Genomic DNA, 26,771 nt, shown 5'->3' with positions numbered 1-26,771 from the left:
TTTCTAAATAAAAAAAAATGTGCTTTACCTGTCAGTTTCACTTCTGTGGGGAAGATCCATCAGTCATGGACAAGTAAGTCATGTCCTCCCTGCCTGATAGTGGGAGGTTCATGCCAGGATGTGATATCCTTGGCAGAGCAGATAGAAAGACAGAAGTTTGCAAAGTATGTCTAACTTCTTATGCTTTCTTCAGAGGGCAGCTTCAGTTTAAGAGTCTAACTTCTCCTTGAGGGAAAAATGTTCCGTTCCCTGGGGATCAGAATGTTTTTAACATGAGATGGCACAGCAGCATCCATCTTAAGGAATTGAGTGTATTTAGGCTTGTCTTAGAAACAGTAAAACTTCATGAACTGACAGAAGGAAAAAGTTTTGGTTTGTGGAACATTGGTCCACCTTCTATGAGGGGAGGAGGCTCTATAGTTTGGATGACCTCCATCTCAGTACAAGAAGGACCAATCTCCTTGGGGACAGGTTGTCTAGAGTAGTCATGAGAGGATTAAATTTACTGCAAAAGCGGAAGGTAAAAGGAGGGAAGATGTGAATACTCAGCACAAAATCAAGCTGTTGAGAATACCATCAAGGAACCAAAGGACATGAAGAGAAGAAATTCTTGAATTTCCTGTACACCAATGCTAGGAGTCCAGGTAACAAATAAGAGGAATTAGAATTGCTCATTTATGAGCATAAATTCAATCTAGTTGGTATTACTGAAACCTAGTAGTATTATTTGGACTATTGGAATATTTAAATCAATGGTTACAACCTATTGAGGAAGGTTTGAGTAAGCAAAAGGGGAGGAGAAGTGGTGCTGTATGTCAAAAATGGCATTACCTGTTTCAGAGTCACTGAGAACTCAGAAGAAAATTATCTTTAATCCCTTATGGATCTATGTCCTAACAAATCAAGCACAAGATAGGGTACTAATTGTGGCCTGCTCTGGACCACCAAATCACACTAGGAACAGGATGACTGCATTGTTATGTACCTATCTACAATATGGAGGTGGGAAAGTTGTGTGATCATGGCCAACTTCAATTTGAGTAACATGCTGCCAGTACTAAAACATTATTGGAATTTCTAAACATTATAGATGACAATTTCCTAACTCAAAAAATGTTGCAGCCTACACAGGGGAATTCTTTATTAGATGGTATCCTAACAGGTAGAGAGGAATCACAGAACTAAAAATGAATGGTAAATTAATGGTACTTTAGGGACAAGTGATCATGATTTGATCACATTTATAATGTGCAAGCAGAATAAAGTCCAGTCCGGTAATATATATACACCTCTACCCCGATATAACGCTGTCCTTGGGAGCCAAAAAATCTTACTGTGTTATAGGTGAAACCATGTTATATTGAACTTGCTTTGATCCGCCGGAGTGCACAGCCCCACCCCGCCGGAGCGCTGCTTTACCGCGTTATATCCGAATTCATGTTATATCGGGTCGTATTATATCGGGGTAGAGGTGTACCTGGTGCTTTAATAGGGGGAGCTCAAGTAGGAGTAGAGAGGTTATTTTACCTCTGTATTTGGCACTGGTGTGACCACTGCTGGAATATTGTATCCAGTTCTGGTGCCCACAATTCAAGAAGGATGTTGATAAACTGGAGAGGTTTAGAGAAGAGCCACAAGAACGATTAAAGGATTAGAAAAACATTCATTATAGTGATAGACTCAAGGAGCTCAATCTGTCTAGCTTAACAAAGAGAAGGTGAAGGGATGTCTTAATTACAGTCTATGAGTATTGACATGGGGTACAAATATCTAATAATGGGCTCTTTGGTCTAGCAGTGGGTCAATATCTAACATGATCCAATGGCTGGAAGTTGAAGCTAGACAAATTCAGACTGGAAATAGGGCATACATTTTTAATGGTGAGAGTAATAACCTTTGCAACAATTTACCAAAGATCATGGTGGAGTCTCTCATTGACAATTTTTAAACCAAGATTGGATGTTTTTTCTAAAAGATCTGCTCTAGGAATTATTTTGGGGAAGTTCTGTGGCCTGTGTTACAGAGGAGGTCAGACTAGATGATTACAATGGTCCTTTCTGGCCTTGGAATCTATGAATCTGACTTCAATGTGCAGTTCTTGTTGTGCTGCTCTCATTTAGTCTCTATAACCTCCTTCATTATCTTATTGACAGGAATTACAACTTCCTTTCTGATACTGGAGGGGAAAGAACTATACCTATTTCATACAGAAGAATTATCTTGAGTTTTGAGTATAGGGATGGCCTCAAAATCATTTTCTCAAAACATTTTCAATGGAAACAGCCTCTCTCTCTGTCTCATGACTCATTCTCCACAAACAAGTGAATATCTTGTTAATGGATTGTGAACAACTAGAAGAGCAAGATGGGTGGTACTGGCATTTTTTAATTATCTGATTTTTTAAAATTTTTGACTTAATTTTGACTTTTCTTGTCCTTATTAAGAGCATGGACTAGAATCTTACTTTTTTTAGACTTGTGTTTCTCATAAAGGACCAAGATGGAGTAAGATATGGTCAGTTGAGCTTGAGAGTAGCCATTACCACAGAAGAAGAGAGACTGACTCAGAAAAAAACACTTTTGAGAAAAAAACTCCTGTTAGGGAAAATTCTCCTCAGGAAAGGAGCTGATTCTACTACCTGCTATGCTGCCTTGCAGCCGAGGCAGAGCATTCTGAGCATTTTATTGGAAAAGTTGATGATCTGGTCTTTCTGCTGCAGGGGACCTCTGATTGACAGCTCAGAACTGCCTCCAGCTGTCATGCAGACCTACTTGTAAGGATGTTGGACATTCCATCAGAAAGAGAAAATGTTTTAATTTGGGTATTATTATTAAACAAACAGAACAAAGATCCTAGGCGTCACCACTGATCCTGAGTAAAGTTTCCACCTTCCTCCAGGTAGTAAGTAATTTGCACCAGCTGTGCTAGCCGGGGCTTTGGGAATGCAGAGTCAAAGCTCCATTCCCTCCCCACCTCACCCCAACCACTCCTTGCCCACATTTCCAGGCAGTGACAGTGCGGTGGCAACTCTCTCCCCCCATGCTGTACCCACAATGTGAGTTGCCCATGGACGAGAGTAAAGGGGTGTCTTATCTCTTATTCCCCTATGCAGGTACACAGATCTTGATTTGTCCTTTAATAAATTATCCCCTTGCTTAATAGCATATCTACTTTTTAAAGCACTGGTGTGCACTATGGACAAAATGCTGGCTAAATTGTACTCTACTCTGCAAGGATGCCAAGGGGAGCAGAGGAGGCACAAGGAACAGCCACAATTTTTGTACTCATGGATCACAGAGTCCTCCAGGCTAACAGCTACAGCAGTGATAGCCTCCTCAAGGGGAAATAGAGAGGTCAGGCCTTACTGGCCAACAGCCCTGACTCCACATATATGGCAGTGCATGCTGCAGCCCTTCAAAGGATGTTGCAGTAAGTGTGATTCTTTTACATTATCAAAGGAACTGTACATGACTGAGGCATAACTCCTGCAGGAGTTCCCACTGGGGCTTACAGACACAATTCAGCAAAGTGAATTTTTGCTATAGACAAGAGGCAATTAATCCTGGAGTATTTTAGCTTAGTATGCCAGGTTTTAGTTCAAAGCAGATTTTTCTAGCTGCTTTATAACTCCCTGAAAATAAAGTTTATTATGAAAATACTACAACACAAGGCACTTGTGGGTGCCAGTCTAATATAAACTTGCATTCCTTGAATATGTCTGTGGAAGTCAGGCTTTTAGTGACAATAAGCATGTGAGAAACTGTCCCACAGGAAGGGGGCCTAACAGAAACAATAGTCATGATCATTTTTGCTGGAAACACCTAAAATATGTCTAGATTTAGTGTATATTTCTATGGGGTTTTTTTTAGATTTTCAGCATCCTACTAGATTTGCAAGGATTATAAAAAAAATTATTTGAGAAATATAAATCAAGACAATTGAAAACTGAATCTCTGATAAGTCAGCTTTGATTTTAATACTGCTTGGAGAAGATACTGTTTGTGTGTTTTGACTGGAGATGCCTCAGAAATTACAGCTGGTTCTAGGGTTTCAAACCAGGATAAGTTGATACAAATTCAGCTTCATGCCAGTGCAGCACATCTGTACTGAGTGTTTACACCAACATAACTACACTGGTGCAAAAATCCTCAATGCAGACAAGAATTAAATCTATTCAACCAGGGCCCAAGCTTTTTCCCATTTGAGTCAATTACAACATGGTCTTCACAGGGAGCAGGACTGTGAGGCTATATCTACACTGCAATTAAAAACCCACGGCTGGCCCATACCAGCTGACTTGGGCTCATGGGCCTCGGGCTAATGGGCTGTTTAATTGCAATGTAGATGCTTGGGCTGGACTCTAGGACCCTGTGAGGTGAGATGGTCACGTATACACCACAATTAAACAGCCCTTAACCTGAGCCCTGCGAGTCTGAGTCAGGTGGTACGGGCCAGCCAAGGGTGTCTAATTGCCATGTATACATACCCTAAGACTCCATCCTACAAGATGCTGAGGCCTTCCAAGTCCCACTGATTTCAGTAGCATTTGAGGTCACTCAGCATCACCCCCTATCGGAGTATACTAAGCTTCTTAAAATGTTGACACTATTTGCTAGATTTTTAACTTGTGTTGTGCCCATGGCACTGTCCGTTTTGTTTTAAATAGTTCTGAGATGTTGCTTTATCACGTAAGAATTGAACTGTTTATCTATCCTGGCTTGCCGCTGAATAATAGCTGAGATTTATTTATAGTCCTTGATTACAAAGACAATTATTTATTATGCTTAGCATGAATGATTTATAAAGCTTAGCAATGTTTTCACTGTTTAGGGGAATCTGGAACAGTGGAACAAAGAAACATTGTGGTGCAGTGAAAAAAAGGATGTTTTGAATCTCTTCATTTGCCATAAACATGTTTACAAGAATAAACTTTTAAAATAAATTGTTCCAGTAATTAACTTCCTCCAACATGGGATTTTAATTTATTGACGATATCATAAATTATTGTTAGTTTTTTATTTCATTTTGAATTAAAGTGTGTTTGCTCATTGTTAGCATGTTATTCCCCCCCACTTCCCTCCAATATCTTTAATTGTTTAAAAACATAATGGCCCAAAGTAGCTAAAATTAACATACATTGTCAGGTTGAATATTAAGGAACTTTTCTGTTATTTGATTGATGATTAAGTGATATGTTTTTCATGTATATATGATTCTAAGCCTTATACTAGGTCAATAACGTAGATTTTTTTTTAATACATGACTATTGTGTTTTAGCTGTTAAAAGTCATGTAGAATGGATGGTTACTTCTCTGACATAAATATCTATTAGTCTTGTACAATTAATGTTGATGGAGATAACTAAAAAGGAGGTGTGCTCTTACCTGATGTAAATGTTAAAACCGCTTGTTGTGTTAAATATGAACTAATCTGGAGAAACAATATTTAATATGAAATAATTGTTGATATTAACAGTTCCCCTTATTGTCACTTCCACTTCTGAAAACCACTGGAATTTGTCATTTTAGAGTTTTGGCTGTATCATCCAAATGGTGCACATGCCAGGTTTAATTCATAACAGCAAATCCATCAAATGTTTTGGTCTCATTTGCAAGTTTGAGAAATCAGGACTAGATGAAGGCATTGCTCATAGTTTGGAATATGGGGTAGGAATTAGCTGTGCCACTCCAGGAGGAGCTAAAAAAGAAATTATGACTCAGAAGCAGTCCTTTGAGTCACAATTCCCTTAGGTCCTATGTTGTGTAAGTGGGGAATATAGTGTGTCAGCCCATTGCCAGACACAGCATGCTCCCTCCCTTAAGTCCAGTCAGCTCTAATGGCTGATGCATATGGGAGCAGAGCTATGTGCCTGACTAACCTAATTCCCTTCTATGATGAGATAACTGGCTCTGTGGATGAGGGAAAAGCAGTGGATGAGTTATTCCTTGACGTTAGCAAAGCTTTTGATACGATCTCCCACAGTATTCTTGCCACCAAGTTAAAGAAGTATGGGCTGGATGAATGGATTGTAAGGTGGATAGAAAGTTGGCTAGATCGTCGACTCAACAGGTAGCGATCAATGGCTCCATGTCTAGTTGGCAGCCGGTTTCAAGCGGAGTGCCCCAAGGGTCGGTCCTGGGGCCGGTTTTGTTTAATATCTTTATTAATGATCTGGAGGATGGTATGGACTGCACTCTCAGCAAGTTTGCAGATGACACTAAACTGGGAGGCGTGGTAGATACACTGAAGAGTAGGGATCGGATACAGAGGGACCTAGACAAATTAGAGGATTGGGTCAAAAAAAACCTGATGAGGTTCAACAAGGACAAGTGCAGAGTCCTGCACTTAGGACAGAAGAATCCTATGCACTGCTACAGACTAGGGACTGAATGGCTAGGTAGCAGTTCTGCAGAAAAGGACCTAGGGGTCACAGTGGACGAGAAGCTGGATATGAGTCAACAGTGTGCTCTTGTTGCCGAGAAGGCTAACGGCATTTTGTATAAGTAGGGGCATTGCCAGCAGATCAAGGAACGTGATCGTTCCCCTTTATTCGACATTGGTGAGGCCTCATCTGGAGTACTGTGCCCAGTTTTGGGCCCCACACTACAAAAAGGATGTGGAAAAATTGGAAAGAGTCCAGCGGAGGGCAACAAAAATGATTAAGGGTCTGGAGCACATAACTTATGAGGGAACTGGGATTGTTTAGTCTCCAGAAGAGAAGAATGAGGGGGGATTTGATAGCTGCTTTCAACTACCTGAAGGGGGCTTCCAAAGAGGATGGAGCTCGGCTGTTCTCAGTGGTGGCGGATGACAGAACAAGGAGCAATGGTCTCAAGTTGCAGTGGGGGAGGTCTAGGTTGGATATTAGGAAACACTATTTCACTAGGAGGGTGATGAAGCACTGGAATGCGTTACCCAGGGAGGTGGTGGAATCTCCTTCCTTGGAGGTTTTTAAGGCCCGGCTTGACAAAGCCCTGGCTGGGATGATTTAGTTGGGAATTGGTCCCGCTTTGAGCAGGGGGTTGGATTAGATGACCTCCTGAGGTCCCTTCCAACCCTGATATTCTATGATTCTATGTCTCTGCTTACTGTCCACCCCTCTCTGCCCCCACCTTTCCCACTTGCTTGTGGAGAAAAGTAATGGCCCAGTGAAGCCTGCTTTTTAGCCCCGTGACCATGCTTTTAGTCTGGTCAAACCTTGTGTCACTACATGGGTGAGTGAGGGAAGCCCTTAAACCCTCAGCCTGAGACCGTGTCACCATCGAGTCCTTAATAATCAATTGTATATTATGTAATCTGAGAACTACAGTACCTGAATTAAAATCTGATTAAATAGGGCTGAGTTCATGTTCTTTTTTCCCCAAACAGGTTATATTCATTTACAAAAATGAGCCTTCTGAGAATTTCCTGTGTAGTGTGAATCTAATAATGTTGTTATAGAACAACAAAAAATCTGATCAGTTAATTAAACCCCACAATGGGTTCTAACAGGTTTACTCAGTAGATTTTACAGATGAACACCGATTATCTGTAAATAATTAAGTTTAAAGCATTAATTTGTTAGCATTAGATCTGCTAACATTGCAAAGGTCCATTGTTCTTAATGGTCAAGAGAGGTTAATGATTCAGGTAGCCTAGTCAGAGTCAAGCGTTTAGAATTCCTAATTTGAGAGCAACAGCAATTATAAGTGTTATGTTGTCTTCTCCTGTATTTACAATAAGGGAAAATCTAAAATGGATTGCACAATGTATTAGTAAAGTCACCCTTCCATGTTTTAATCTTTTGGGTAATTCGATTTTTAGTGATATGTTTACCAAAAATTTATAGTATGCATAGTTATAATTTAAGGGATAGATTTTGCAGCCACTACTCTGAGGCTAAATTGTGGGATTTCTTGTACAAGTAGTTGCTCACCAGCTTTGTACTTTGCACTTTGTAGTTCTAACTATGCAGTTTGAAACAGAATGATAAATGATCTCTTGCTCCTTACCCTTACATTTTTCAGAAAGAGTTTTCGCAGCTTCACATATTGTTTTCCCCCAAAATACAGACTGTTACAAAACAAGCTAGATGGTAAAGAGGCAAGAAACAAATATGTTATAATGAGTTGAAACAACAGGGGATTGTGCATCATTCAATATTTACTGCAACTGTAGCTTGAAATTCTGTTAGGGACAACATTTGTTTATTCTTGTTAATCATTTATCCTTGTCAAGCTTTACTTTCCACCAGCTTTATGAACAATGAAGAGCAGAATGAGTAATAATGGATCATAATCATAATGATCAAAGCAATCAAATATATATATATATTACTATTCTGACAATCATTCAAAATGGTGTTCCCTTATCACGATCTAGTAATTAGAACAGGGAAACGTTAGTTTTGTTCTGCCTCTGTCACTGACAAACTGTTGTGACCTTGGGCAAGTCTCTTTCTGCCTAATTTTCTCCAGTTCTTATCCACATTTGTAAAACACTTTGAAATCTTGGGGAAAAGGTAATATATGCAGTAAATGCCAGCTAGTGATGGTATTATTATGATTTATTTTATACTTCATCCCTTTAATATATCAGCAGAGACTGATTCAAAGCTTTATGGAAATGGTGCTGTGCTTCAGGATAAGGTTCTGGGGGCAAGAGTGATTTTTACTTTATTCCAACATTTTGACCTCTTCTTTTAAGAAAGAAAGAAAGCAAGAAAGAAAATGTGTACGCAGTAAATTATATCAGTGCAAAATCAACCACTTCCATGATTCAACAGGGGTTTTCTTGCTACTCTGCAAGGGATTATGGGGTATCTCTGCAATCTGTTTAGTAGCAATTCTAAGACTGCAAATTCTTCGGGGCAGGATTTGTCTTTTGTTATCTTTGTACAGCATGTAGCATAATAGGATCCTGATCTATGAGTAGGACTCCTATATACTAACACAATACAAAGAATAGCTAATAATAAACAGGTGGCACAGAGAGTCAGAGTCTCTCCCTGGTCCCACTTTTGTCATTCAGGCATGTTAAAAAAACATTTCCCTGAAAGACAAAAGTTTTGTCGACGACAAGCACTGGTGTGAATAGTGCTTTGTCAGCAGGAGCACTCTCTCCTTCTGACAAACAGTGGCTACACTGCACGCCTTTTAGCGGCACAGCTGTAGTGGCACAGCCGTGTCGCTAAAAGCTGCATAGTGTAGACATAGGCTGTTTCTTTTTCCCCACAAAGACCATTATTGGGTTTGGGAAGACAGTAGCTCCTGTCAGACTTCCTCCAAAGGTATTGATCCCAAAGACCCCACCGAGAAACTCCTGAAGACCTTGTTAAAGAGGCAATGGAACCTACATGTGTATTGTCATCTCTATCACATGATATATACCCCATTTCCAGGTTGTTTAAAAAGGGAACACTGTACAAGATTTTAAAATCCTATCTACCATTCCAAAGTCAGGTTTTAAAATATTACTCATGTTCCAATTTTCAGCCTCTATTGAATCTTGCAAAGTGAACCTGTCACTGAATGCTAATCCCCTCAATCCTAGAGCATTGTAGAATGTGATGTGACTTTATTTTGTGTAGTGTCTTACATACAAACTGTGTCTCAAATAGTTTTACAGAGCTAAATGGTTTAGGAAAGCAGATGGTACATAAAATAATGTAAAACTGATAGAGTCTGTTCTTGAACCACTCTTATTTTGTGTTTGATTATTTACTTATTGTACATTCATTTATTTGTGATTAAAAGGGATAGTTACAGGAAGACATGGAGAATATACAAGTTAATGCTATAAACAGGTACACAGAATGTGCTTGAAATTCTACAGACAAATGATGTATACAGGAAACAAAACAGGGATATTAAGCTTCCATTGTTACATTGGTAGTAGGTAGTTAAGCCGGTATTTGTTGCAATAAATCAGTGTGTAAACAAGTGGTAGATATACAGGAGAACCAGGACTTGATGTGGGTTCTTTATACACGAGCAAGCACTTAAGATGTTTGTTATGGTTATAGTTTGTCATATTTCCCTGGAAAGCAGATTAACTTAATGTTAGTATTTTACTATATTTAACTGTTTGTTTGTTCTTTTATATGCTAGGAATAGTAATCATGCTAAAGCCCATATCGCTATAGCACAGTAAAACAGCAGAAGATGCCAAAGGAAGATGTCTTCAAGGAAAAGAAGGGAAGGTTGGTATGAAAAGATAACTTGCATGTTGTAGTAAGGGAGGACCAAAATCAGTCCTGGTGTAAGTGGGAGCACCTCAGTGGGATGTTAGTGGAATTTGTTGTCATCTTATAACCCCTTATTCAGTTCTTGTCCATGGTCATTAAGTGTTTCCCATGCACCCAGAGGCCTTTATCCCTGACCATAATGTACATTATGGGAGAGGACCTGTCACTGCGCTCTTGAATCAGAGTCATAAGTACAGTATGTTCTAAACAACCTTCCCTCACTTCCTCCTTATAGAGCTCAAAGGTATTTTTACCTCTTTAAGACAGTCTTTAAGAAATTCCCAAACAACACGGGTTGTAGTACAATAAGCTTTATTAAGAACTGATAGAGAACTTCAGATTTAACCCTTTCCCCTCCCCAATATAGTATTAATAACATATCTAGTCTTAAACTCTACAAAATAGTTATAGATGCTTACTAGATCATTGCATTAATTATAGTGCAACAGCACATTCTTACATTTCGAGAGAACACATACTTTCTTTTCAGCTTGTTTCTTTCATACTGTCCCTTTGCCCAGCAATGTTTCTGAGACACAACCTCTGATTGCCTGATAAGTGTAATTCCTCACTAGTATCAAGTGGATTGTGTCATCTTCCCCTGTCCCTTGTCTCCCTGGAATCCCCCAGTTATAACCTTTAGGTTATTTTGATAGGACTCTGCGGATATTTTCCCAGAAAGATATTCACATAGATGTAGTATTCTGAGAGGATATGACAGTCTCCTATGAGAGGTCCATTGCATTTTTCCAAATCCATTCAGGATTGTATTTGTTGCTTTGGATAAACACTTTTGGGTTTGTTTTTTCTGCACCCCTTTTACAGTTTATAGAGTTGTTTTGCCGGTATATCCACACAATAATATCTCTCAGTTCACTTCCACACCTTGACCTGCTAATATACTTACTGATCTTTCACATTTGGTATAAGTGGTGCAAGGTTTGTTTTAAGCAGTATATACTATGCAGACCAAATAATATTATACAGGATCAACTGTAGTTGTCATCAAGTCAACAATAATATAGATCTCAAATATACGTGCATCCGTTTTATAAAAAAATAGTATAAATAGAAATAAACATAACTCTATCTTGATATTTTCATAAAGAATGCATGTTCTGTCCAATTAGGGAGAAAATCTAGCAGAAGTGTTCAATGAAAAATAGATACAAAAAGAGATTTACTTGAAATCTAGATAAAGAATATGTAAAATTTGGCAATATAGTTAACCTATCTGACTTTAGGGTTTGATTCTCAGTTATCCTAAGGCCCCTTTACACCACAGTGTGGAGATAGAGGCAGTACAGAGGTGCCTTAAAGTGGGTGTAAATAGTGAAAATGAAAATAAGGTCCTCTATGTCCAAATCTCCAGAATCCACCAATGAGTTCTAAAGTGATTAATGTCCTACATCCTTTGCAAATATGTCTCTCTGCCAAAATGCAGTTGAACCATGCTGGATAATAGAGTACAGATTTACAATTGTCTAATACATGCTGTCTATCACAGAGATAAACAGGCTAGAGCACAGAGATGTTAATTAATATTCACAGTGTCATAATTTCCTGTCATTCTAAATTGCAGAGCTTACTTTGGGATTTTAGAGAAGGGTAGAACCCTCTTGGTCATCACTCTGTAGCCTTATCATTTGAATTTCATCCTGAGACTCTCCCTTCAGAAATTTGCACTAAAGTTGTCTGTGCCACTTAGAGCTGTACACAGGTACTCTGTGTCTAATGACTTGGAGCTGAGTCAGAGCCACTCAATGTAGAAAAACAAAGTGACTAATCTCATTGTAGAAGTGAGGCTTTGCAGCTTTGTTCTGAGTCATTATGACAAACTCACTGAGTGCCCAAACCTAGTGCAGAAATAAACAGTTAAACACAGCACCCAGTTTCAAAACAAACAGGTCACTCCTGATCCTTATGTCAAAATTACCTTGCTAATTATATTTAACATTAAAGGTGTTGTTGATATATGCAAAAGTTTGAATTTAAAATATTTGGAACACCGAAAAGCTGTGTTCCAGAAGTGAAAGGAGAATGAGGAAGGAGTGAAAGCAAAAAGATTTATGACTCCTGATTATTTTGGTATACACTGAGAAAAACCATGCGCCTATTGGAAAGAACAACCTTTCTAGGCAGGATTGGAATTGCAAGAATGTTATAGCCAAGAATAAGAGACATTGGTATTTTCAGGGGACTTTGTACATCACTTGCTTATTCTGTAGCTGTTCTAGCCAGCCTTATTAGTCCCTGGTTTTCATGAAAACCAAATTCATCTCCAAACCAACCATTACAAGAACAATAGTAATTCTGGTTTATTCTGCAAATCTTTGTCCCACAAATATTTGGTTCTGTCTCCTTATGCTGATACGTAAATATCAGAAACAAGGTGTGCAGGAATCTTTGCTAGAATAAGTTGATCTGTCACCTCTGCCATCCATGAAGTTATAGGGCCAGATCCTCTTGACAGTTGCACTAGTGTAAATGAAGAGTAACTCATCTGAAGTTTACCATTTACAAATGAGATCTGAAGTCAATTGGATTACTCCTGTTTTGGTAAAACAGTACAATTTGGTCTTCCATATTTTTAATCAAGCATCATAAAATATCATATAGCCATTCTGAAATAGCCATTCCTAGGATGAATTAGCCTATCTGGAAGACAACTTTTGCTAGAGAACAAATATTACAGGACAATAAAGAAATGTCATGTGTAACTATAAATATTTAGATTATGTGTATCTCAATCTATGGATTTAGCACTTTATCAGTTGATAATATCCAGCGTTTTGAAGTAATATTCATCATCATTCAATGAGAAAATATTCTCACCATCACTATTTCTCTCCTTTATTTCTCTTCTTCCCCATCTTCCTTTCTCTTTTTCTTTCCTTCTTCTCACTTTCTGTGTTTTTCCTCCTATCTTTACTCTTCATTTCTTTCTCTGCATCAGTTCCCAGTTCTCAACTCCACATGGGCTTCCCTCTCACCTTTTCCCTAGTCAATCTGCTAAAAATAATCTGCAATGAAGTACTTCAAATATCAATGTTAACTATCATTGTTGCACTTTAGCGATAACACTCCAGCGAAATCAATGAAGACAAAGGGAGTTGACATCACTGAGTATTGTTTCAGGGGGTCTGCAAACTCAAAGACAGTACTGCATCAATTATAATTGGTTTTTGTCTTCACGGTTGTCTTCCCAGACAGCAGGGACTGAAACATACGTTTACTTTAAATGAAAGTTTAGATCCTGTGGCATCTGAACGTGCCATGCGGGATACAAAAATGTATCTAGTGGGTTAGGTGTTTGACACCTTTGTGTCAGAGGTTCTGCATCATTTTCACCTGGTGGAAGCCAGGGACACATTTTTCTCAGTGAAAGTCCCATAGCTATAGAACTAACTTCTGCTGAAGATCAAGCTGACGCCAAGTCTTAGCACCTTCCTAGAATGATGTAGGGCTCATCTTTTTTGAGAGATATTTTCAAACAACCGAGTAGGCTTATCTTCTTCCCCTGCAGTTTCTACTGGTAGCGGTGGGGGTAATTTCTGCTCTAAGGTGTTGTATAGTTATGCACTGTGGACTGCATTTAAATTGCTGTTGAATTGTTTCATAGAGCTATCTATCCATCTAATTTATCTATCAACCTTTCGGATGAGAAACATTTATAAAGGCAGAGATAAGGCTGAGATTATAAATTCCTTAAAATAACAATGTCAACAGAATATTACAGTTAAAAGAGAAAATACTTAAAACCTTGCAATTAAGTTTTCAACATCCGCCTTAACTCCATATTCTTATTTATCCTCTTTATACAATAAAAGTAAACGCCTCACATCCATCCACCACCACTACTATCTAATAATATGGGCCACCAGTTCCCTATTATTTTCATCAAATTTCTACATGCTGCTTTGTAATTTGCTACAGAGGAGGTTTAAGGCAGATTCCAAAAGTAAGAAGTCATTACAGATTTGTTTAAAATTAATATTGTTCACATCTTTGGTATATTGTTTACTCTCCTACCTACAGTACATTTGCTTACATGAATACCAATTCTAAGCCAGTTGAGGACTGCATATGTCAGTCAATATATAATGACTGATAGCTAGGGTTATTATGTTTTTCTTCCTTTGTACCTGCTCAGTGGAACAATGAAAACATTAATTTTCCAATCATTACCAGGGTAAATGCCTGATTATGGGATCCATAGGACATTTTGCCTTCCCAGTCTATATTGGTCTGTAAAGCACCATGGTCAGAGGAATTCAACTATTAATTACACAGGTCTCAAAATGTCTATGATCCAATAAAGTTGCATCCACTTTCACTATAAATTGACTGCTTGTTTATGAGCTAGTGTGGGACTCTTTAGGAGAAAGGCCAAAGGGAGCTATAATGTATGTGCTACAAATTACTTGCAGGAAAGGTTAGGTTGTTTGTATGTCCCAGTGCAGATTTAAAGTGATTAGTGCAGTCATTTTACATTATTGTGTGCCATAAATCTGAAGGTTTTACTAGGCAAATAAAAAATGGAACAAGGGGTGCACATTAAAATAATAACACCCTCTGTGAATGTTGTGTTTGCCTCAATCAAAAATACTGTCATTTTTGGAGCATTCAAATGACTCTTGAAGATGCCTTTTGGAAAGACAATGTGGTGTACTGGTTAGAAAGGGTGACTGGGTTCAATTCCTGGTTCTGCCACTGTCACTTACCCTCTCTGAGCCTCAATATATACCTTGTTGTGAAATAAGGACAATAATATATACCTATCTGATAGAGTTTTTTCCATTTTAAAACTTTTAAAAGCACTTTGAGATCTTTATATTAAGGTACTATATAAATGCAAGGTGTTTTACATTGGCTGAGTATATTTTATGTGTAGAATATTTAGTTTCACCAATTTTGTGAAATAAGATCTGAAAGAAATTAGCATTAAAACAAAAGCCAGATAATATTCTAAAATTACATCATTTATTCACAATATTGTTAAAATAATTATGCCTTAGATTGATAAGTAAGTGAAGATAATAAAGGAAATTACTGCAGGCTAACAAAGTTTGCATGGACAAAGCTAAAATATATATTTTATTTTGCTGTGTTATGATACATTAGCAGGCTGTTAAATTTGGTGATTTAATTGCTTATAAGAAAAATGGTATGGGCTCCTATTGAACATGTACTCAGCTATATATTCTTTAAAAACAGCAAGGGATAAAGGAAAATGAAATACAGTCTTTACTTAATTCACTCCCTTTTTACTTTGCTAGGAATGTGATGGAGGAAACCTGTCAGTCAAGAAGGGAATGCTTTAGGGTGAGTGGACAGAGAAAAAAGGATCTGCTAATTCAGGTCTCACTGCCATACCCAGCTGGAGGGTGCACTCTCTAAGACCTGTTCCTGCAACTAGATCTATGCTCATAGGCCCCTGTGCTTATGCACAGCCCACTAAAGGAGCCCTTCCATGTCCTCATTCAAGAAATAAACAAGAACTATGATTTATTAATGATAATAATAGACACAATTCCTTAGAATATGAAGGAATTTGATGTGTTGGTGGGATAAACAGTAAAAGGAAAACCTCTTGTTAAACAAATATTAGGTAAATGTGCCTGATTATTTGTCATATTGCAAATACAAAAAATACCTTTTCTTTTCACATATTTAATTGATAATATCCTGCTTCCTGCACCTAAAAGTGCAATTCATTTTAAAATAATCATGTAGAGTTTGTATTAATTGGCTGAACTGATGCTGCATAGCACAAGTGCTGCTATTTTGGGAATGGGAGCAGGCTGGAAGGACTTCAGGGTGGAGCCAGGGGCCTGTCAATATTTATTTCTTTTCCCCCATAGGCTGCTTTAAAGAGAAGCTGGTGCTACTGTATTTTCAAAGGTAAAAACAGCAAGCAACCTTGTATAAAAATCTGTCTACAATATTTGAGAGAATATGTTTCTATTCCCTCCCTCCACCCCTAAGCCAGATTCTGTTCTCACACTGTAAATCTAGAATAAATTCATTGAAGTCAATGGGACCATTCAGTAAGTCAATCAAGGCGGCATTCAAATTGATGCTAGTGTATTCTGAATTAATTTAATAATTTATGCATGTTGGAATATAGTACTTTACACCATATTTTATCACTCTTATCCCAAGATCTGGGCTTTTGTAACATGTACACACTCATGCTGACTCTTCCTTGGTATCAGGGCAAGGCTCTTCAGCTACATTTTAAAAGTGGTTTGTTAATTCATGTTACCGGAAATATCTCTCACTAAGTATCAAGTTTCACACATTGGCACTGTTGTGGATATTAAGGCAGTGGTAGCCAATGATATCTGAAACTGCAAAGTTAAAACTCACATAATGGTCTGCTCAGAGTCAGTGTACAGAAACTGGTAAAATAATTCTTTATCTGTCTCTAGGGTGACCAGACAGCAAGTATGAAAAATCGGGACAGGGCATGGGGGGTAATAGGAGCCTATATAAGAAAAAGACCCCAAAATCAGGACTGTCCCTATAAAATCGGGACATCTGGTCACCCTATCTGTCTCAAAACAGCATGAAATGCCTACTCTGCCAAATCTGCAACAAGGACCAGATTTTCAAAAGCAGTGTCTAAAATTGTGCTCTGTTTTTGCACATTGGATGTGTGTATGCAAACTGCACTTGTAGGTATACATTTGTATGCACAAATGAGTGCATCTTTTTTCACAGTTGTCTGTAAATGGCCTATTCTGCTGAGTGTGCTATACAAGTTACAAGATAATTAGTAATTGGGGTTTGTGTACACATTGAAGTTATTGTGCATACAAAAACATATGCATGAAAAATACCAAGATAAAATTGCCTGCACTATTTATAGGCCTCAGAAATGGAGAGTTATAGTAATGATTAGTAGGCATGGAAGGATTCGATTTTTAGAGGTAAATGTCAATAAATATCAATTTTCACACAAACTAATGAAAAAATCCATAGATAATCAAAATTTACAGATAGTCAAAATAAGAAAAATGCTGCTTTAGAACTTATTTGAGTTTAATTTAGGGATATTTACTGTGTATATTTTGACATATGATGTAGACAATTTGTGTTTTAACATTTATAAATCTCTTTAACTTTTTGAATATCAACATCTACTGTCATTAAATCATTATTGTGACACTCTCTATAATTTTCCACAATTGTGAAAATTTAAATCAATAAATTTGAAAAAATGCTTAAAACCCATAATTTTGCACAACTTTAAAATTGAAATAGATAAAAATAAAAAATGCTTAAAATAAACATCAGTATTTTCCATCACAATTATTGTTAAAAATCAAATTCTCCCAAACCTAAGGATAAATAATGCAGTTCTTTGGTAAACTGGTTTAATCTTTGCTTACTGGAATGACTCTAGGACAGGGGTAGGCAACCTATGGCACATGTGCTGAAGGCGGCATGCGAGCTGATTTTCAGTGGCACTCACACTGCCTGGGTCCTGGCCACCGGTCCGGGGGGCTCTGCATTTTAATTTAATTTTAAATGAAGCTTCTTAAACATTTTAAAAACCTTATTTATTTTACATACAACAATAGTTCAGTTATATAGTATAGAGTTATAGAAAGAGACCTTCTAAAAACGTTAACATGTATTACTGGCACATGAAACTTTAAATTAGAGTGAATAAATGAAGCCTCGGCACACCACTTCTGAAAGGTTCCCGACTCCTGCTCTAGGATTTCATATGAAGAGGAGTACCTGGAAGCATTTATAGTCTTTTGGGCTGTGCCAAGTGGCAACAGTTTGGCCCTCAGCAATGACTTTAATGCCACAAAGGCACCTTTTGTGTACACTGCCTGACCCAAAGGTGATACAGTTCACTTGTTGAGTCAAGACAACTGTTCAGGCTTGTTTATGAAATATTTTCAATGGATTCACACAGTTGTTTAGCTGACACAAGAGAAACAGTCTGTGCAGATGTATTGTTTAGGAGAATCCTTAGCTTCTGACTCACATACAAGTTCAGAGTTTTAAATGAATGACAAAGGGGCATTGGGTTCATGGCTCAACATGCCAATGGACTAGAATGCTAACTCTACTATAGTCACAAACTACAGTACTGTACAATCAGATGCTCACTAGCATGTTGGAGATTGTGACTTTTTTAAGCATATGGCATTTGTAATGAAGTAATGAGTTCCCTTCATCTGGATGTATCAGTGGCAGGGTGAGATGTAGCCATGCAACTACAACTTCCAGAAATAAAACTTGTTTGTCTGTCCCACACAATTTTAAAACACATACTAAAGGTGTAACCAGGTTTCTAAGCCATTCGAATTAAACCCTCTCCATGCACTGTCCATCTCATCATTCCTTAGTCCAGTTGAAGGTGTAAATTGCTCCTTAGAAAGTCCTCTTGTGAAGAAATAGATGGACAAAAAATTGGCCTTCTATCACTGAGCCAGCTGTTGGCCAGTAAAACATTAATCTCCTAAAAATGCAGATCTACATTACTAGTGAACATGTGTGTTTAAATGAAAGAGCAGGTGGATTTATTATTTTTTGAAATAGTATTGATTCATTTTTCGGACAAATCCTGCTCTCTGCTCCATGGATGAGGAGCACCTCATGCAGTGAAAACATAATAGTGGTGGGTTGTTTCAGGATCTGGAAAGATTATATAGTGGGCATGGTGCTCCTTGTACAGCACAGAGTTCTAATTCCCATCTGGTAGCAGGTAATATCGGGGGAAGAGTGCAGGTGGGACTCGTAGATGGATCATTATGTTGAACTACGAGCCATTGCCTCCTGTGTAGTCAGGGCAGCCAAGGATCAGGTGGTGGCAGTGGCAATGTAGTAGGTCCTCTGTCACTTCGCAGTTCAGGGTGAAGAGTCCTCTGTCTCTCTGCCCCAAGGAGATCTTCATTTTAAGCTCAGTGACTCAGGTTGGGTGCTTGGAACAAGGTTTGGCCCTTAATGCTAAGATATCTACTCAATAAAGTAGTAGGTCAATAAAGTACCTACTAACAAGGAAAATAAAACCACTTACTGAAAGTTTGGAAAACTTGTGATATACCCTAATGAAAGCAATCCTCAATAAATGTGATATATAAAAAGATCTTTAATAAACTTTGTCTGTATATCCATACATTAGAGAGACAAGGTGGGTGAGGTAATATTTTTTATTGAACCAACTTCTGTTGGTAAGAGAGACAAGCTTTCAAGCTTACACAGAGCTCTTCTTTAGGTCTGGGAAACTTACTCAGAGTGTCACAGCTCTGAGTAAGTTTCCCAAACCTGAAAAAGAGTACTGTGGAAGCTCGAAAGTGTGACCCTCGCATCCACAGAAGTTGATCCAATGAAAGATATTACCTTACTCACCTTGTCTCCCTAATATCCAGGGACTGACATGGCCCTGCATAGCCATACATTAGTAATACATTGCCAAACTGGAAACTAGTCTTTACTCAAACAACACTCCAGCTGATTACAGATGGGCATTTTCCATGAGTAAAACTTCATTAAGGACTTTAGCATGTGCCCCCTAACATTGTTCAGTGTTATGCCCACAAGTCATATTTTCAGTACTGAGACTTGGAATCAAACTCTTCCCCAGTTATTTTGCAATTGTAGTCTCTCGTGAAGCAAGAAGCCCACCCCTTTACCATTCTCAGGAGATTTATGGTGACTTCCGTTATCCATTAGCTGTGTAAAGAGGAGTTTTCATTAGTCACCCTCCTCCTCATTAGGGAGGAACTAATCCCTTTAAACTACTTTTTCCTGATTACTACAACATTGTTTTTGAATTTTGCCTGCAGTGAAGTTGGTACATTTATCTCTAAGCAAAAACATATTTATTCAGAATTATAAGACTGCGTGGCAAAATGGATCTTCTCTTACAAGTATTAAATTAAATACATTCTGTACCAATAATTGAGCAAAACTACAACTGGCAAAACTTCTCCTTAGCAGTTTGTTTTGTAGAACAATTATTCACATAAACATCCCACATAAGGAGAAAAATAGATGCTTTAAAGCTTAACTTCCTCCATGAGTTCTCAGTGCATTTCAGCACATGCTGTACACATCTGTTTATAAACCCCATTTAAGCTAATGGGACTTAAGTATATGCTTATTTGTTTTTCTGAATCAAGGCCTAAGGGACAGCCTGATATTTATGATGCATAGACTTTCTAAAAATGATCCCTGGAGGAATTTGCTGAAGTGTGAAAGTAGATTAAAAACATGTAAGAATGCAAAACTGCCATTAAACCATATCTAATTATGTAGGGTGCAAATACTGTAGATAGAAAACAATTAATCTGAGACTGTGTTAAGGTTCCTGAATTTCATTTTCAACTTGCACACTGTGCAACCATGGGCAAGCCTATTCCTGAGAAGTGCTGCATGTCTCCACTGAGGTGCAGAGCACCTCAGCCTCCATCGAACTTTGGAGAGCTTGTCACATATTTGTAATGAAATCATTCTTTACTCATGAGGTTGTGGGTTCAGCACCTTGTGGGATAAGTCCACAAAAATTCTTGAAATACAAAATATTTACTATCCATTATTTTTTTGTCAATCTGACCCAGTGTGTCAAAATAGTATTTGCTAATAGCTAATTGAATTAAAGCCGAATGACTATAATGGTCTCCTCCCTTTTTATATAATTACTGTCTTTACATTGTTACATGTTCTCCTTACCCAACACAAAAACAAACCCTGTATATGAGGAAAATCCTCAGGATACATTCGATTGTGCAATACTTATTTTTTTTAATGTATTTTAATTTTAACTTATGTCCAACTTTCTGTAACTGCGGGGAGAACACTCCAGGGAACATTTTAGATTAAGGGATCAACGTAATTTATGATTCTGACATTATTCATTTTTTTATAACTCAATGAAGTATATCTTTGTTTACCACTACTCTGTTAGCTCATTATATTTTCAGTTTTGAAAAGGAATAAAGTATATAGATAAATTAATGGTGGACTCAAAACACAAAGAAAGAAACAAATTACTCTGAGTGTTGTACTCCTATTTCTTCTGTCCAAAGTACAGAAATTAGAAAAGAGCAGATCGAACTATTAAGTGATCCTATTTCTAATTCCGGAGTATAGGAGTGCACGAAAAAGTTAAGCATCAGGTAATACTTAATTGACTGTACTGCTTACGGTATGACTTAGTGGTCAGAATGGTGAACTGGGAGCTAGGACTTACTGGGGCCAGGATTTCCCCCTCTTTGTAATAATAGGCATAGCCACCCTACACATATCTTCTCAATGAAGTCAATGGGGTTCTGTGCACAATGCCGCTGCAAGATTGAGGCCTTAAACCTTATATGCCTCAGTTTAACTTTCTTTAAAATGGGGATGATACTACCTGCCACAAAGGGATGTTGGGGCATTTAGTTAATGTCTAAGTACTTTGAGATCATCAGATGAAAAGCACCACAAAAGTGTAAGTTATATCAAATAAAAATATGACATTTTAGAAACCTAGACACAAATTAAGCTTTCAGACTTGATGTCAGCACTAGGATAACATTTCTAATAATTATGTTCTTCCCCCCTTTTTTTCTGTATAACTTCTGTTATATGACAGCAGTAGGCTATTCTAAGCATTCTGCATGGGAATAACTTTATAGTTCACAGGTGGCATGTATTATTTGGCCATTGACTTTGTCCTTTCTGCCTCACCGCACACCTGAGGTACTTTTTTATGTGTCTGTCTTTGGTTTATACAGTGTGCCCATCACCAAAGTCTCTAGGCATAGAAATCCTCCAGGAGTCTGATACAATAACCACTGAAGTCAATGAAAAAAATTCCACTGATTTCAATGGCTTTTGAGATCAGATCCCAGAAACTTGCTACTTGTGTTCCTGAGTTGTTTTAATTGTTTTGTGTGTGTTTGTCCAAATTGTGGCATCACTTAGAGACTGATCCAACTCCCAGTGTACAGACAGAGGGCCCTCATACCCAGGGCCGGCTCTAGGATTTTTGCCGCCCAAAGCAAAAACAATTTTGGCCGCCCTCCCCCCCCGTTCTTTAATTACCCCACCCCCGGCCCCGCCTCAACTCCGCCCCTTCCCCAAATCCCCAGCCCTGCCTCCTCCCCCCAGGCTCTCAAGCCTAGGAGGGAGGGAGGGCTGGGGAGAAGCGGCGCCCGCGCCGTGGCCACTCGGAGTCTCCCCCCCTCCCAGGTTTGAGAGCCTGGGTGGGAGGGAGGGAGGGAGGGGGAGATTCCGAGTGGTCGCCGCGCGGGCCCCGCTTCTCCCCCTCCCTCCCAGGCTCCCAAGCCTGGGAGGGAAGGGGAGCAGCGGCGCGCGAAACGGCCGCTCGGGATCTCCTCCTCCCTCCCAGGTTTGAGAGCCTGGGAGGGAGGGGGAGACCCCGAGCCCCCGCAGCGCACGAAACAGCTGATTCGCGCGCCGCTGCTCCCCCTCCCTCCCTCCCAGAGTAGCGGCGCGCGAATCAGCAGCGGAGGTGAGCTAGGGCGGCCGGGGCACATTTTTAGGGGTGGCATTCTGGCGCCGGCCATGCCGCCCCTAAAAATGTGCTGCCCCAAGCACCAGCTTGTTTTGCTGGTGCCTAGAGCCGGCCCTGCTCATACCCTAGCAGTTCTCACTAGCATAGATGGGAGGTGTTTGCTTGTAAATGAAGGCAGAATATAATCCTAAATGTCTAGCCTACTTTGCATCCTTCTTTGTTATGGTTTTCAGTAGGATATTTCACTTACATATAAAATGTGTGATGAACTTTTATTCTATTTTGTTTGAATTTTCCCAACATATGCTTCTTGTAGTTGTTTATTAATTTAAGTTTCCCTATCTTTATGGTGAGGAAAAGCTTTTTGTGGAATGTTGTATATATTTTGTGTCATTAGCTCTTGTATCTACTGATTTTTTTAATTTATTTTTTGTGAGTGTACTTGTTTCTTTTTGAAGATATTCAGAGACGGTTATGCTAAAAGCAATACAAAATAACTGGACAGAGATTATTGATACAATAAACACATGGTTAAATAAAAACAAAAAGCTCCTACTAGGCCTGAATACCACAGGAAGACTGAACAACCACATACCATATTAGGAAACTCTTGTATAGTCTTCTATCCTCTGCCTATATTGCCAATGTGCAAAAATGGAATTTACCCATGGCACTAAAAATGCAAGAAAGGATCAAGGAAGAATCACAAGGCAAAGCTATAGGAAGTTTTGCCTTCAAATCTTTATAACCTGGGGGAAAATGTGGACTCCTTAGTCAGTTCTTTGTAAAATCTGTGCAACAGTTTTTACTTGCAATACACGAGCCACATAATTCAGTTAGCTGTAGCAGAAATATACTTATTCTTGGTTTTATCACCAGTAAAATATTTTTACAGGTTGGCCTAGATACTATAGTGATGGATGCTTTTCAAATGTGAGAGATAAATAGAATATGAAAAGGTCAGATACTTTGTGGCTGCAAATAGTTGTGGGTGCAATTTTGAATCTACATTTATATGCACATCAAGTACAATCAGACATTTAAATGTTTTCGGTGGTGTGACGGGGTGGATCGGCCCCGCAGTTGTAGGGAGGGGGTTAATCTTTCCCTCCTAGCAGAGGAAGCCCCACCCTTGAGGCTCTGCTGGGCATGCTCCACCTTGAAGTCAAGTATAAAAGCCTGCAGAGCTGCTCAGTCCGGGCTGACTGCTGAGGGGGAAGGACACTTGGCAGGGGCTCCAGCCCAGGAGCCATTACAGCCCTTACCTACGAGAGCTGCAGAGCCAGAAACCTGGGCCAGAGGCCTGCCACTACCAGAACCCCAGGAAGTGTCTGGTGCCATATGGACTACTGCTGCAGGAGAGCCAGTAGGAAGTGACTCAGGGAGGGTGAGGGAGTGGTACCTCCCACCCGTATGAGGTCAGCGTGTTTTGGTAGGATTCCCCGCTGACCCCGTGGTGGACCGCTCTGCTGCTGTCAGGGCCCTGGGTCAGGGCCCGGTGGAGTTAGATGGGCCTGGGCCCCGCTACTGGGGGCCGCCAACTCCTTGTGATGGCCCCCAGGCACTAGGCCCCCTGTTTTGCCTCCAAAGGTGGCTGTATTGACTCTTGCTGCTAGGCCATGCTATCCCACTAGAGAAGGAGAATTAGGTGGACTCTAGCCATTGGGTTGGGCTGCACTGGCCTAGGGGCACATTGAATGAACTCTGGCTGCTAGGCTGCATTACCCCACTCGGGAAGAGGCAATAGGTGGACCCTGGCCATTTGGCCATACTGTGTGGACTACTGGGGGGGCTTAGAAAATGGATGTAGGTATAGAGAGGCAGATTTACCTCCATCCCCCCTGACTTAAGGGGTCGACGAGGTACAAAGACTGCCACAAGTGGCATTTTCAAAAGCACTCAGCATTGAAGAAAAACTGCTATTGACTTGAATAGGAACATAATTACCAATGCTGAACAAAAAAATTACATGTGCCTGCAAAATTTTGAGTACAAATGCAAAGGCCTGGGTCAGGCCTGGTTGAAATTCAGCACTGCATCATTCAAATATTTGTCTATATAAACAGTTACAGTAGTGGATGGCAAGCTGGTGTGTAAATCTATCTCACACTAGCCTGCTGTGCACTAACTGTCCACATGGACCCTCTGCCATGCGCTAAAAGTACCCTAGTGCACTTTGTTCTACTCTCATTTCAAAGTGAGTAGATCAAAGTGCGCTGCAGAACTTTCAGTGCACAGTAGCAGGTACCATATGGATAGTTAGAGCAGGGCAGGCTAGTGTGATGTAGATTTACACCTCAACTTGCCATGCACTAATTGTTCATATAGACTTGGCTCTTATGTTGTGTCTGTACTTGACATTCAGCTTGAAACTGGGATAAATTTAATCAGAACAAATTGCAGCTGTTTTTATCTACACTTGGGCTTTACAATGTTGCAGCTACACTGGTCAATGGTTACCAGTGGCTGAAACAGGGATAATTCCCAATATAAACAGAGAGAAATCTGAAACTGGAATATCTATTCACTGAGTGAAGGGATTATAAATTCCAGAGGAAGAATTTCTTTGTGGATTAAATTTTTAAGTACATTTTTCAGTGAAGACACTGTCTGCCTATGTGGATAATTCTCATTCTTACAGTACTCTGGAGTACAACATAGAACAAATGATGATTCATTCTTTCCAAAAACATCACCTCTCCTTAAACAGGATGATTAATACCAATATTTCTTTACAGGGAGACACTATATTTATTTGTTATCAAAACCAGACTGAGTCACCATGGTAAAGAGGTGTTTGAATCTTTTCAGTTTCACTTAACATACAGACCACTGTATGATTTGTTTTTGTCTGGCATGCAGAAATAAGAGTCCTCATTTGCATGCAATAATTTAAGTACTTGTCTGTCTCAGACTCTGAGCAGAGAAAAATGCCTTCTGTTTTTCTGCTGTGGAAATATGCTGTTGAGTCAAGGTGAGAGATTCCTTGAGTAGGGCAGGACTTGTCACAAGGAAGAAGTAGGAGTAAGGCCAGCCTGTCTTCACATGTATAAGCAAATATTTAAAGGAACTGAAGCACTCATGATCCTCATGTTTGAAGGATGTCCTAATGTTGTTACAATAGCAATTAAATTGTGCAATCATTCTTGTTCTTTGCTAGTTGCCATGAGGCAAAGATGGCCACAGTGCTGCCTGTGGGCCAAATGAGGCCCATAGAGTTCTGCAATGGGCCTACAGTTACCTTTGTCTTTAATATGGAAGTATGGTCTCTGGAGACTACACATCCCAGTATTCAATGCTGCATATAGATTTGAACAATATTGAATGCTGGGGTCTTCAGTCTCAGTTCACATATGCATATTACACATGAGGATGACTCCAATGAGTTTTATTTTATGTGAATCATGTATGGCCCTTAGGCTTATGGCAAGCTGTCAATGCTGCTTTCAGTTATCCTTCCCCTGCCATGGAGTAATTTGCTCTTTGAATTATTAATAATCAAACCCAGCTGTGAAATTCCTGTACCTTCTGCAAAAATAGTCAACTGTTGCAAAGGGGGTGGGAGGGATCACTTAATAAATAGAGGTAAAATTAAGCAAAAATGGTGAGAACTATACTTTTTCAAAAATATTTATTTCTGAATAAGTATTCCCTCTCCTAATTATATCATCATTAGCCAAACAAATAATATTCTTTAAGCCAATTATCTGCAAGTGATCATGGGACAGTACTTATACTGAAAGAATACATGTATTTTAGGAAAGGAATGTAGAACAGAGGATTGTGAGCCAGGACTTCTGGGTCTGGTTTGAGTTGTTCTGTGACCTTGCCTTTCTGGCATAGAAGCTAATCAGAGGAAGCATTTGCCTAAATGTGGTAACTGATGTTTAGGTCAAGAATTAATAAGTGTAAGGGAAGAAGAGCTGGAGTTGCATCCTCACAAGCCTGGTGGTCACAGAGACCTCTCATTTGGGGGAAGTAGTAGAATTTCAGATTCCCTGAGCAAGACTATTTAGTTTTGTAAGCATTGGGGTTGGAATGCACAAAGAGATGGGCTTC

At 39.2% G+C, this 26,771-nt stretch overlaps 2 protein-coding genes across 6 annotated transcripts in view; both read left to right on the top strand.

Moving 5' to 3' along the window:
- Positions 1 to 26,771, top strand: part of LOC135973540 (uncharacterized) — a 904,472-nt gene that overhangs the window by 801,031 nt on the left and 76,670 nt on the right. The window lies entirely within an intron of this gene.
- LOC101951137 (transcription initiation factor TFIID subunit 4-like) overlaps positions 1 to 26,771 on the top strand; it is a 109,791-nt gene that overhangs the window by 9,416 nt on the left and 73,604 nt on the right. For all 5 annotated transcript variants that reach the window (XM_065557309.1, XM_065557304.1, XM_065557305.1 and 2 more), the window contains 2 exons: positions 10,089 to 10,180; positions 15,505 to 15,550. The gene's annotated coding sequence lies outside the window, so the exon portion shown is untranslated. The remainder of the gene's footprint in view (positions 1 to 10,088; positions 10,181 to 15,504; positions 15,551 to 26,771) is intronic.

This window comes from Chrysemys picta, chromosome 9 (genome assembly GCF_011386835.1).
Source record: "Chrysemys picta bellii isolate R12L10 chromosome 9, ASM1138683v2, whole genome shotgun sequence".
Lineage (NCBI taxonomy): Eukaryota > Metazoa > Chordata > Testudines > Emydidae > Chrysemys > Chrysemys picta.
This window is presented reverse-complemented; position numbering and strand designations above follow the sequence as displayed.